Here is a 13274-nt window from a genome sequence, read left to right as displayed (position 1 = left end):
CACCGAGACACCTTGGACCTCACATTCCAAACCTACCAGCTTGGAGGACAAGGGTAGCAAAAGCATGGGAAACATTATCACCTGAAAATTACTCTCCAAGCTATATCTCATGATGTGGAAATATATCGCCATGGTGAAATTCCTGGAACCCCCCTCCCTAATAGCATTGTGGAACAGTTCAAGAGGACAACTCACCATCACCTTGTCAAGGGCAATCAAAGATGGACAAATTAATACTAGCTTAGCCTATGAAGCCCACATTCCTTGTATAATTTTTAAAAGTTATTTTATTGAGGGTTTAAAGATTATGCAACAGAGTAGGCAAAGCTGCCATTAACCCATCCATTTGTAACTGAATGCTTGAAGTAGATGTGAATGATCAAAATACTATTTTGTAATTGATCTTCGACAGATGTACCTCAAAGTTAGCTTTTATTTTCCCTTCATTCACCATTGCAAAACAAGAATGAAGGTTACAGTTTTAATTATTTCTATTTATACATAGTGTGACTGACAATGAAAAAAATTAAACAGTGGATGAATGTAAATAATAGATTAGGTGAACAGTGCCAGAGAGAATTCTGATGGCCTGTAATAGAGCACAAGGAAGATGGTTGTGGAGTTTGGAGTTCAATCATTCACCACAACTCCTCTGGTGTGCTGAACTTTTGATTTAGTGGGAAGTCACCATCTTTTAGATATGCACATTACAGTCTCTTGGGCTCATTACCGAGTCTGATAAACTTCAATGATTGAAGAGGCAATCCTGTCAAAAGTAAACCAGGTGTCTTTGGCTTGGCTTCGCGGATGAAGATTTATGGAGGGGGTAAAAGTCCACGTCAGCTGCAGGCTCGATTGTGGCTGACAAGTCCGATGCGGGACAGGCAGACACGGTTGCAGTGGTTGCAGGGGAAAATTGGTTGGTTGGGGTTGGGTGTTGGGTTTTTCCTCCTTTGTCTTTTGTCAGTGAGGTGGGCTCTGCGGTCTTCTTCAAAGGAGGTTGCTGCCCGCCGAACTGTGAGGCGCCAAGATGCACGGTTGGAGGCGATATCAGCCCACTGGCGGTGGTCAATGTGGCAGGCACCAAGAGATTTCTTTAGGCAGTCCTTGTACCTCTTCTTCGGTGACCAGTGGAGAGCTCGCCATATAACACGATCTTGGGAAGGCGATGGTCCTCCATTCTGGAGACGTGACCCACCCAGCCAGGTAGTGGACACGTCACAACCATAGTCAGTCTTTTCCCCAGGGTGAGGTGGGGGGGGGGTCCCTAAAACTAGAGGGCATAAATTTAAGGAGGGAGGGGAAAGGCTTAAAAGGATTTGGAATCCTTTTTGAACAGAAGGTAGCGGGTACATGGATCAACCTGCATGAGGAAGTGGTAGAGGCGGGAATACTAGTAATGTTTTTAAAAAAAAAACATTTAGACAGGTGCATGGATAGATAGGGTTTAGAGGAATGTGAGCTGAAAATAGGCAGATGGGTCCAGCTTGGGTAGACAACTTAGATGGCATGGACAAGGTGGTACAAAGGGTAATGGTTCTGCTCCTCTTACTAATAAGTCCTCTCCATCAGGAGGTATCAGGCTTTTGGAAGGTAAACTCAATTGATTATTGCTGGGAAAAATATTTCACCATCCCGTCCCCCTGCTCTCACACCCATCACAGCTGTCTCTGTGACCCACTCCCACAGACGGTTTTTGTTCATTTCCAACTCACAAGCAGTACAGGTTAAGAAAGGATCTCGGGACAGAACTTCGTTGTAACCTGGGGACTTGCTACAGTTGGAATTCAGAAAGTGCTACTTGTGAATGTGAAGTGGCCATACTCCATTGTGTCCTTCAAAAAGGAAACATTTGCAAGCCTACAGAGAAGGGCATGAGAGAGAGAGCAGTTGATAAGTTGCTCTGATGGAGAGTTGGTACAAATAATGTCGGCTGAATGAGCTTTTTCCATGTTGTAACCTCGAAACATTACACATCCACAACTATAGTGGAGAGGGTTAAAAGCACCAAGTCCTTGGAGTTCATTTAACTGGTGATCTATCATGGACACACAACATCTCACTTGTCAGGAAGGCGCACCAATGACTGCACTTCCCGAGAAGACCAAAGTGGGCAAGGCCATCATTATGTCAACCTTCTATAGGAGCTCTATTGAGCAGAATTGGACATTTTGGTGTCTGCATTTAGGCATCGGACGTTTTGGTGCTCGCATTTTAGTGACAGACATTTTGGCCAACAAAAAACACCTTTGGTAGCCCTTTGGACATTTTGGCACCCACAGTTAGGCACTGGTCCAGCTCCCCACCCCACTCACTGTCTGCTACTGCCTGAACCCTGGTGTTGAACCTCCGGCATTTAAGAAACTCCTTCCCCCCCAGGAAACTGCTCCCTCAGCAAACATTTTGGAATTTTTACTTAATCAATTATTAAAAATATATATGTTTTTAATAATTTAATTAATAATTGTTACAAATTGCATATGGATCATTTTTAATGAGTGTTATAATTTTTAAAATAATTTTAAATTCAATTCATTATATATTCCATTTTATGTAATAAAACACAATATATATCATTATAATTTACCAAAAGACCTTGTTTTTTCTTGCTCCCCAACTGTTCTTAATAATTTAAATATATCACTATAAGCTACAAAAAGCCCTTATTTGCAAGGGGAGTGGTTTCCTGGGGGGAGGGAGTTTCTGCAACTCTGGGGATTCAGACAATGCAGCGGGATGGAGTCAACCAGCAGATGGTGAGTGGGGCGGCGGCCCAAAATATAGAGCACCAAACTATGACCACCAAAATGTCCATTGCCAAAATATGGGCATCTAAATGACCTAGACCCCTATCAAGAGTGCCCTGGCCAGCTGCATCACAGTGTGGTACAATTTCTGCATAGAAATGGATAGGAAGTCTATCCAGAGGATCATAAAAATTGCAGAGAGGATCACTGGAGTCTTCCTCCCCTCCATCGACGTGATCTACCAGGATTGTTGTCTGAAGAGGTGTGCAAAATCATTGAGGACCCCTTCCACCCTGCTCACAGCATCTCAGCTGCTCCCGTCAGGAAAGAGATACAGGAGTATCAGAGCCAGCACCACCAGGTTGAGGAACAGCTTCTTCCCACAGGCAGTGAATGCTGAACAACCAGAGGAACTGCTCACACTAACCATCTGAGATAGTCATGTTCATGAAACAATAATTATTTATTTGTATAGATGGAATACTTGTCCTGCATATATATTGTTTGTCTCTATGTGTGTTCTATCTGGTTGTGTGTCTCCATACTTTGCACTGACTGGAGATCACTGTTTAGCTGGGTAGTACTTGTGCAATCAAGTGACATAAACTTGACGATGATCCTAGGATTCCTGAGTTACAATGTGCTGTAAGATTTGTCCATTTTTATAAGAAATCAAACTAAAACTCTAGTCCTGAGCTTTTGAAATGAATGGAATTGAATTGTTTAGTGATATATGCGAGATTAGTGAAAATCATTTTGTGTGCTATTAAGGTAAGTCAATCTATCCTTGAATACAAAGGTATTGCAAAATAATCAAAAGTCCAAAGTATACCATTACAGAAAGAAGTTCAGTTAAAATGGAAGGGCAGCATAGTTTTACTAATGAGAGGTCATTCAATATTTAGATTGCTCAGGGAAAAACTGTCTTTGAATCTGGTGGTATGTGAATTCAAATTCATGTACTGAGTGTTGGAACATTTCCATGGATGGTATCATAAATGCCACCCGAATGACTCTTAACAACAGGAGGACTTGTTGGAAGAGATGCAACGAAGAATACAATTCATACTTTTTGAAATTACTTTAAAATTTTTTAGACATACAGCACTGTAACAGGCCAGTTCAGCCCTACCCAAGTCCACACCACCCAATTTACACCACATTAATCGACACCTCGGTACATTTTTGAAGCGTTAGAGGAAACCTAAGCCCTCAGAGAAAACCCACGCAGGCACAGGAAGAACATACAAACTCCTTACAGATAGTGTGAAATTCGAACCAAAGTCCGGTTCCAATTGCTGGCACTGCAAAGGCATTGCGCTAACTGCTATGCCAAAAATGCCATCCTGTAAAAGGTATCTTAAAATTGTGATGGGATTGTCTGTATTCAACAACCCCTCTCTATTCCATAGTATAAGCTCTTGAAATATAAATGCTTTGTATCTACAACAAACAAACAAGAAGGAAACCATTTGGGGTTTGATCTGCCGCTGTCTGTAAGAATTTATATGCTCTCCCTGTGTCCACGAAGGATTCCTCCAGGTGCTCCAGTTTCCTCCCTTGTTTCAAAGTGCGTTAATTGGTCCCATGGGTGAATTTAGGCAGCATGACTCATGGGTCAGAAGAGCCTGTTACCATGTTGTATCTCTAAATTAAAACCCCTGGTATCCAGTACCTATGGGGATTGGTAGATGCTGGATAAGTGTATTTGCCAGTTGGTTGAGATTGTGTGCTGTGTGATTGGCAAATTTTAACGTCCCATTAATTTTTTTTTTAACCTATTTATTTTTGCCTGTTGCTTGAATTCTAGATAACAAGGATTTTTACTGTCGTTTGTAGCAATTTGAGGTATTGTCGTTTAAACGTCTTGCCACTAGATGGCAGCATTCCCCTCTCTGTCTCTCACTGGCACTCAGATAAGATTAAAACAGAATGCTGGAAATATTCAAGACTTTTGTTGAAGCTACATTAAGGTCAATCCATTATTCTCTCCACAGATGCTGGCTGAACTGCTGAGTATTTCCCAGCATTTTCTGTTTGATTTCAGATTTCCAGTAATTTGTAAGGTAGGGATGAGGTGAATGGGAGAGAAGTATGAGAGGGCAATTTGAGTTAAGAAACAAGTAGTAATGGATAGAATGAAAATGTGGAGAGCTTGCAGGGAACATTAACATTAGTGAAGATCAACTTCGCAGAATGATCTTGTTGTGAGCTTTACTCAGTCAGCATGGACCTACCATGGCTCTTTCCTGAATCATTTTGCAATTCGTTGTGTTAATAACTTGCTACAAAGTTATAGCATTTCTGTTAGTCAACTAATGAAATCAGAAAATGGCACAGAAATAAGAACTTCATGTACATGACTGTCAAAGGTCACAAAATAAATCCAATCCAGAGAATCTGGTAATAATAGTAGACCTACCATTCCACATCACAACCTCTGAATCCATTGGATCACATATGTGGCAGCATATACAATATTTCTAGAAATAAGTCCATTCGATCCAATTGATCTACTTTTCCATATCATGAACCTAACCAAGTTCATCATGGCCACCAACCCCCTATTCATATGAGGCACCTGGCTCAAGAAGGCAGCCAACATTATGAAGGATCCCCATTGTTCTGTTCATGATCTTTATCTTTGCTACCTTCAGGTAGAAAACCCACAAGTCAAGCACCTCTGGGTTCAAGAATAGCTTATTTTCCCATCAATTAATCAGTCTCTAGAACAATGGTTCTCAACCTTTTCCTTCCCACTCACATACCACTTAAAGTAATCCCTACGCCATCGTTGCTCTGTGATTAGTAAGGGATTGTTTAAGGTGGAATGTGTGTGTGGGAAGAAAAAAGGTTGCGAACCACTGCTCCAGTACCTCCTTGTAAACCTTTACGATAAACTACTCCAGGAACACCAAAAGATCTGTCTGCATTATTCACTATTGAAACATCACTTCTTTTTATGTACGAACTGCAACTGTGAATAACGATTATCTTTTAATATTTATTATCTCCTTTTCTGTCTAATAGCTCATTATGGTAATTTAATTTATGCTATTGTTATATTGTACGCAACTGTGTGACCAGAGCAGTTGTATACTGTACACATGTACAGTCTTTGGCTTGGCTTCGCGGACGAAGATTTATGGAGGGGGTAAAAAGTCCACGTCAGCTGCAGGCTCGTTTGTGGCTGACAAGTCCGATGCGGGACAGGCAGACACGATTGCAGCGGTTGCAAGGGAAAATTGGTTGGTTGGGGTTGGGTGTTGGGTTTTTCCTCCTTTGCCTTTGCCATGTACAGTACATCACAATAAACTCTCATATCATATCACGTGACAATAATGGAACCTTTAACCCTCCTTCATCTAATTTTGTCAATATAAACCTCTTTCTATTCCTTCCTTCAGGGTTTATTCAGATTCTACTTCATTGTATCTCTATAATTACCTCAGATACTGATCATAATAGTGAGTTCTGCAAATACATTTCTGTTTTTTGGATTTATCGATCAGTGGTTCTCTTACATTTGTTTAGATCCAATGAAAACATCCACAATCCCAAGGACCTGAGTTAGCTCATCTCTCAGTCTTCCCATTTTTAAAGAGAAAAAAAAACATTTCAACAATTAAACCATTTATGTCTGTTCCTCAATAAAAAAATAAATATGCAAAGGAGCCACCAGGTGGCGATGCACTCCCATCTGTCACTGCCTTAAACTGATTTTGTATTTCTGAAGACCCCTGAACCCTTTAGGTTAATTAGCAAAAGATCCCCAAGCCTAATTTAAAAATGCAGTCTTAATTAATTTAAAAATGCAGTCCTTATGTAAAAGAAAATGCAGAGAAACTCCAATAATCCATTATCTGACTTTCAAAAGTCTTCGTTCAGCATCTGACTCAGATACGACATTTTTAATGTTCTCCTGAAACTCACCAGTACCCCTGTTCACATAAAATCTTTAAACCTATTTCACTGGAAAGTTATTATAATAGTGTTACATCTTTAAAAAGTAAATTTGAATAATTTTGTATATTAATGAAAATAACACCCTGAAAAATCTGTCAGTACGGCGCTGCCAAATTCCCAAGCTTGGCAGATTATCAGAGTTTAGCTGCAATAGAAGTTCCAGCTCTTATTCATTCAGAGGTATTTTGCCCAATGGAAACACAATAAGTCATAATGTATCATGTCAAGGTATTTCCTATGTGGGCTGCCCCTCCACAATCTCCACTCCCTTGCCTTCCTCAGACATTGGGGGGGGGGGTCTATCGTGCCATCCAGGGAGGTCACCAGTCTCTCTCGGCTGGAGTCCTTCTCCTCACGTTAGAATCGTGGGGTGGGGAGTTTTGCATGGGGCGTGGCTAAGTTGCCAGCTCGCCTGTAGTGCCGGGAGCTTGAGTAACACGTGTGTGTTGAGTGTGAGAGGCTGCAGCTCCTGTCTGAATATTCAGTAGGGCTGCTCCTCAAGTTCTGCTTGGACTTCAGCGCCATTCGCCTCATTTTTGGGCACCCAGTGATGAGGAGTGACAGGGAGTCAGGTGGTGGGGATGAACCAATCAGGGCACCTCCTTGTCTGTCTGCCAAGCTGGCTGCAGCCCCAGCAGCAGGCCATCCTCAGACAGGGAACACACAGTATCCACTGGCTCCCTGGAAACCAGTGGGTGCTATAAGTGCTGAAGTGCCTCCTCGACAAGGCTGGCCACATTTTAATGTATATTTTGTAAACACCGAGGGGAGAATGATGTAAAAATGTATGTATTGATGATAAACAGTCAGTGCGTGATTAGTGCTCAGTGAATTTTGCAACAAACTCTGGCATCTGCACAATGAGAATGACAACATGGATGTCCAGAAGTTGCTGTCTGGAGGTTCCTTTCTCATCCTCAGGGGCTCAACGAGAAGCCAAGGAGTGAAGAACCAGCACCACAGACTCAGGATAAAGGTTAGCACTGAGATGAGGATAATGGCTGATTTCCCCTCGTCGGGTCTTTCCCAATTAACAAGCAGTTTTCGAATTTACCAAAACCTACTCATACTCTTAGAGTTTGCTTAGTTTAGCTTACATTTAGACATAAATGAACAGGGGTTACAGACCTTTCCGGCCCATGAGCACATGCCGCCCAAATATCCCAATTAACTTCCAACTCTGGTACATTTTGAAGCGTGGGAGGAAACTGGAGCACCTGGAGGAACCTCACGGAGATATGGGGAGAACGTACAAACTCCTGACATACAGTGCCGGATTTGAACCCAGGATTCTGGCGCAGTACTAGCGTTGCACTAATTCGCTGTACTGACTATCACTCAAATTAGTTTCAGATTGAACTAAATCATGTTCAATATTTATATAAAGTTCGATCACATGATGAATTCTATTTCCTAAAGCCTCCCTAAAGTGCATGAATAAATTAATCCTTTTTCACTGCACAAAACTAGATCTAAAATGCCTGTTCGCTCATTAATTCCTCAACCTACTGACGTCTTAGATGATGTCATCCTTTTGCAGCCAATGTGGTTTCCTTTGATTACAGTGTACTGATTTAAATCCTCCATGACTAATGTATTACACTTGTCCCATGTGTTTCCCATTTTCTGTTTAATGCTACGTCCCACAGTTTGAGAGACAATAGACAACTCCCACTAATATTTTGCTGTTCTGTTGCTCCACCCAGATGATTCATGAGCAAACTAGTGAAATAAAAAAACGTAAGGGCTCAATTAAAAAACAGTGATGAGACCAAAGCAATCAGAGAAAGAGGTTAATATTTTAAAACTGTCTTTTAAAATCTCCATGACAATAAAACTCTCTTGGCATTTTTGGAATTGTGTCCATTTCACTCCACCATGCTTATTATGAACAGCAGTGACTGGAGCACCCACTGACATCAACCACAAATTATATTTGGAGACTGTGAAGCTGCATGAATTCTGATTGGAAAATTGGGTGGGTCCTCTCGAAGACCATACCAGAGCAAAGTTTGCATCAAGGAATGGCAGAGAGCAGAAGGCAAGAAATCTTTTAGTTTCTGCCACATTTGCATCCCTAAAAACAAATGCTGGAGGTGGAACAAGAGACGCCATCTACGTTTGTTGTGAGATGGCTGTGCTGTCAAGAGAAATTTTGAATGTGCACCTGTATCCTTGGTGTGACTCATCCCCAATCATGGATTACCACTGAGGTATCCACAACCCACAAATTAAAAAGAAGGCTGTTTCAACAACTGACTCTGCCTTGACAGAACCAATGATCAATGCAAAGAAAATTGACATTCAAGTGTATAAGAGAGTAACCTCTACTGCAGTCATACATATGATTTTAAAAAAATTTCTTCATAAACAGCTTAACACTGGTTATCATTCTCCGTTTACTGATTTAAAGTGTTCTGGAAGTTTCGTGGCACTATGGAGCAATTTCGCCAGGATGTTGCCAAGGCTGGAGGGCTTGAATTTATAGGAATAGGAAGGATCTTTATTACTTTGAATTCAGGAGCTTGAGGAATGATCTTGAAAATCATAAGGGGCATGGATAAGGTGAATGCTCACAGTCTATTTCCCAGAGAGATGATTCTAGAACGGAAGGGGCAGTCTGTATCTGAAATGAGCAGCCAGTCAAAACTGTAGAAGTGGGCATAATTTTGACATTCAAAAGAGATTTGGGCTGATATATGGTGAGGAGGAAGGATGTGAAGCAAATGTATCCCAGAATGCCAGTGTGGTCAGCGTGGATGTGTTGGGCCAAATGGCCTGTTTCATACTGTTTGACTCTATGACTCTAAATCGGCGCATGTTTTGCGAATAGGTATGCGAGTTCTAAGCACCTGCACTTGCTGTCATTAGTAAACCATTTTGTCACAGGGAGCACCTCAGAGGACCTAGAACAAGCCAGAATGCAGAAAGAAATGGACTTTGACCAAAACCAACATAATTGAGCCAACTACAACTGATGCAGTCAGACAGAATATTAGATTCAATTAAAAAAAATAATATGCCAAAGTTAATATAAAAAGGAAAGAGGTTCATTTGAGAAAGAATGGTGAGACAAAAATTATCTAAGAAAACATTTAACCATATAACCGTTTACGGTGTGGAAACAGGCCATGTCGGCCCTTCAAGTCCACGCCGGTTCACTTGAACAATGCAACAGATTCACTTCTTCCTGTAAAGTGGAAAATCTTAATGAAGTTAATTCTCAGAAATTGTTAGTTCCAACAGGATTCAGAAGTGACTGAGAATTACATTTTATATATATTTTAAAAATTTTAGACATACAGCATAGTAACATGCCCTTCCAGGTCACGAGTCTGAGCTGCACAAATAATCCAATTCATCGACACCCCGTACATTTTCAATGATTCCCATCGAGATAGCCTATATAATGAGGACAGGAGCCAGTAGGTGATTGATGAACCAGGGAGTGCTGAAGGAAGACAGACAGAGAAAGTTGATTGGCAGATGTCAGGCAAAGGGGTCAGAAGGAGAATGGGCAAAGGGGAATGGTGCTGGAAATCCAACAACAGAAGGTGACAATAGTGGCATAATAAAACCTATTAGTCCCCAATCCAGCCCAAATAACCATTCCTTTTCTTCCACTGATATTGCTTAACCAAGTTTATTAACATCTGACTCTACATATACAACCAGATGAAACATAATTTCTCCAGACCATGGTGCACACATATAATACATTTCTCACACATCACACAATAATAACATTTCATACATAAAATGTAATAAATATTTTGGAATAATTTACTTGTTTCATTTTGAAGTGACCCAAAGTAACAATCTCACAGCCTGCAGGAAGTAGCTATTTCCCAGCCTGTCAGTCCTGATTTTGATGCTCCTGTACCACCTCCATGATGGTTGCTGATGGAACCAGCCGAGTTCCTTCCGTAGATTGCTTTTTTCTCTCTCTCCAGATTCCATCACCTGCAGTCATTTGAGTGACTTTGGTAAAAAGGAGGGCTCACTTGAATCCATCTGCTGGCACTTGAATAGAACTCTAAAGTTAGAGGAGAGAACTTTCTCTAATGGATTCTGTGAACTTTCAACATCACCAATATAAATATTCACAAAGATGTGCTGGTAGATTAATTGGCAATTAAATGGCAAAAAAAAAGAGGAATTGATGAACATGTTCAGGGAGATTATATTGCAGGAGTACAGGGAAATAAAGTGGATGGTACTTAGCAAGATTGGGCTTCTGTGAGCTAACGTGGCCTTGATGGGCTGAATAACCTTATTCATACTGCTGCAAATATACATACAGTATACCTCACTGAAATCACAGTAATCATTCAGGGCCACAAAAAAATAACTGACATCAGTTTTAACACCAGATTTTAATTGATACACAGAAATAAATTTATTTCTCAAGGCATCTTCCACAAATATAAATAGAAAACAAATATGCTGAAATAGTCCATATCATTTGAAGACAGACAAGACACCATCACCAAAATTCCTTTGCCAAGCATTCAAAAGCAGGATAATAGCTCATATATTTTATGATGCCTCATGTCCGAAGCTCATTTTTGATTGATCTAATTTCTGAACAGCACTTAAGAAGGGTTGCAATTACCACAACACAACAGGGTCAATTAATGAATTTGCTTTGGGATCAAAATTTACAGGTTTTCAATTGGCTTTTCTTTGTTCTCAACCAAACTGCATTTTTGGCAGATCTATTTCTCATCTAGATAAGTTTTCCGTTCAGAAGTAAGACTGTGTTCGATCCATACACAAATGGACACTAAAATCTTAACAGCAAATTTCAAATAGGTTATCTACCATACAGAATTTATCAATTTCTTTGCACAAAAGAAAGAATTTGAACAGCTAAAGGCCATGAGAGATAGGAGCAGAATTAGGCCATTGGGTCCATTGAGTCTACACTGCCATTTGAATCAAGGCTGATACATTCTTCCTTTCAATCTGGCATTTAATTTTTTTTATAAACCAGTGACAGTTAAAGTCGAAAGGCATGTGCATCCAGATTTGCACAAGAAAATAAAGTTTTTGATGTAGTAGATTAATGGTACTGTTAAAAAATTACGTCGACTTTAGTATCAAGCATTTTCAAGTCCCACTGCATATATGTCCGCAACGCTATGGGGGAATAGGGAAGCTTAGCATGCAAATTTCGAATTATTGCACCAACATAGAACAGAACAGCACATGAACAGTCCCCTTTGGCTCATGATGACTGTACCGAACATGATGCCCAAATTATACTAAAACTCTGCTGCTTTTACATAATATATATCCCTCGGTCCCACAGAACAATCAGTGTTTGGTTAAATTAATTACTATTTAAATCTCAAAAGACAAAATATTCAAGCTTGCAGATATTACCAAGTTTGATTTCCCTGCATATTCATTAGTCTACCCAGAACCTTTTAAATGCCACTGGCACCTACCACTCCCTGTGTAAAAAAAAATTACACTGTACATTTCCTTTAAACCACACCTCCCCTCCCCCCTCCATCTTAAATGCATGTCCTCGAGTATTGATAGATTTATCCGAGGAAAAAGATTCTAACAGTCCAACCATGACTCTGATAATTTTAGAAACTTCCATCAGGTATCCCCTCAGCTTCCAAGAAAATCACTTTTGTATAAAATGTTCTTATACTTTGATAAAAGGAGGGGTTTTTCCAACACCTTCTGATAAAGCATCCCCTCTGACTCGAGCAAAATCCCAGTAAAACCCTTTCCAAAGCCTCCACGTATAGTTGATCAAAGTTGTCTTTTGATCAACACAACATTGAAGAATTCTGACATCCAGAGTTCCGGCGTTAAAGCGCACTGAGGAAGACGGCTGCAGAGGCAGTCTCTTGTAACTCCCTCCAAAACATCACACTCATCCTTCCATGGGATTTTATATCTTCGGACATCAGAGGCTATTCCCGGCTTCCTTTTCAGAAGTTGTGAGCCTCCCTGCTCCCTCAGCACCTTCAATGCCTGTTCCTTCCTAATTCAGTCCACTCTAACTCCCGAGATTGCTGCATTTTAGATGAAACACTAGCATCGAATTTCCCACCAGCACTTTCCCAATTGCATTCCAAACCATCCCATCCACGTACTGAAGGCTGCTTTAGGAAAGTCTAGTGACCTAGAGCCAAAAACAACCTATGCCCACTCTTTTCTTCCTACGGATCTTGCATGACCTGCTGAGTTTCTTCAGCACTTGACCCTAGTATCTGTAGACTTTCTTTTTAACTCTAGATAGAAGAAATGTTTTTGGCCTGGTCTGTTTATCAGGTACTTTTTCTTCTATTGTATCTTCATGGTATCAAACACACAGAAGTAATAATCAAATCCAACCAGCATATTGAGTCAAAAGAAATGGCCAGAAATTTGATTATAAAATACTGCTTTATTCATCACCATGGAATTGCACTTTAATTTAACCTGAAAACATTTCCAAAGGCCTTTAAGAACAGAAGGCTATAGACCAAGTACTGGTATGGATCAGAAGCTGATCCATGGAAGGGTGGGGTTCATGAAATTTGACCGATTTTTCTT

This window comes from Narcine bancroftii, chromosome 2, assembly GCF_036971445.1.
Source record: "Narcine bancroftii isolate sNarBan1 chromosome 2, sNarBan1.hap1, whole genome shotgun sequence".
Taxonomy (NCBI): domain Eukaryota; kingdom Metazoa; phylum Chordata; class Chondrichthyes; order Torpediniformes; family Narcinidae; genus Narcine; species Narcine bancroftii.
This window is presented reverse-complemented; position numbering follows the sequence as displayed.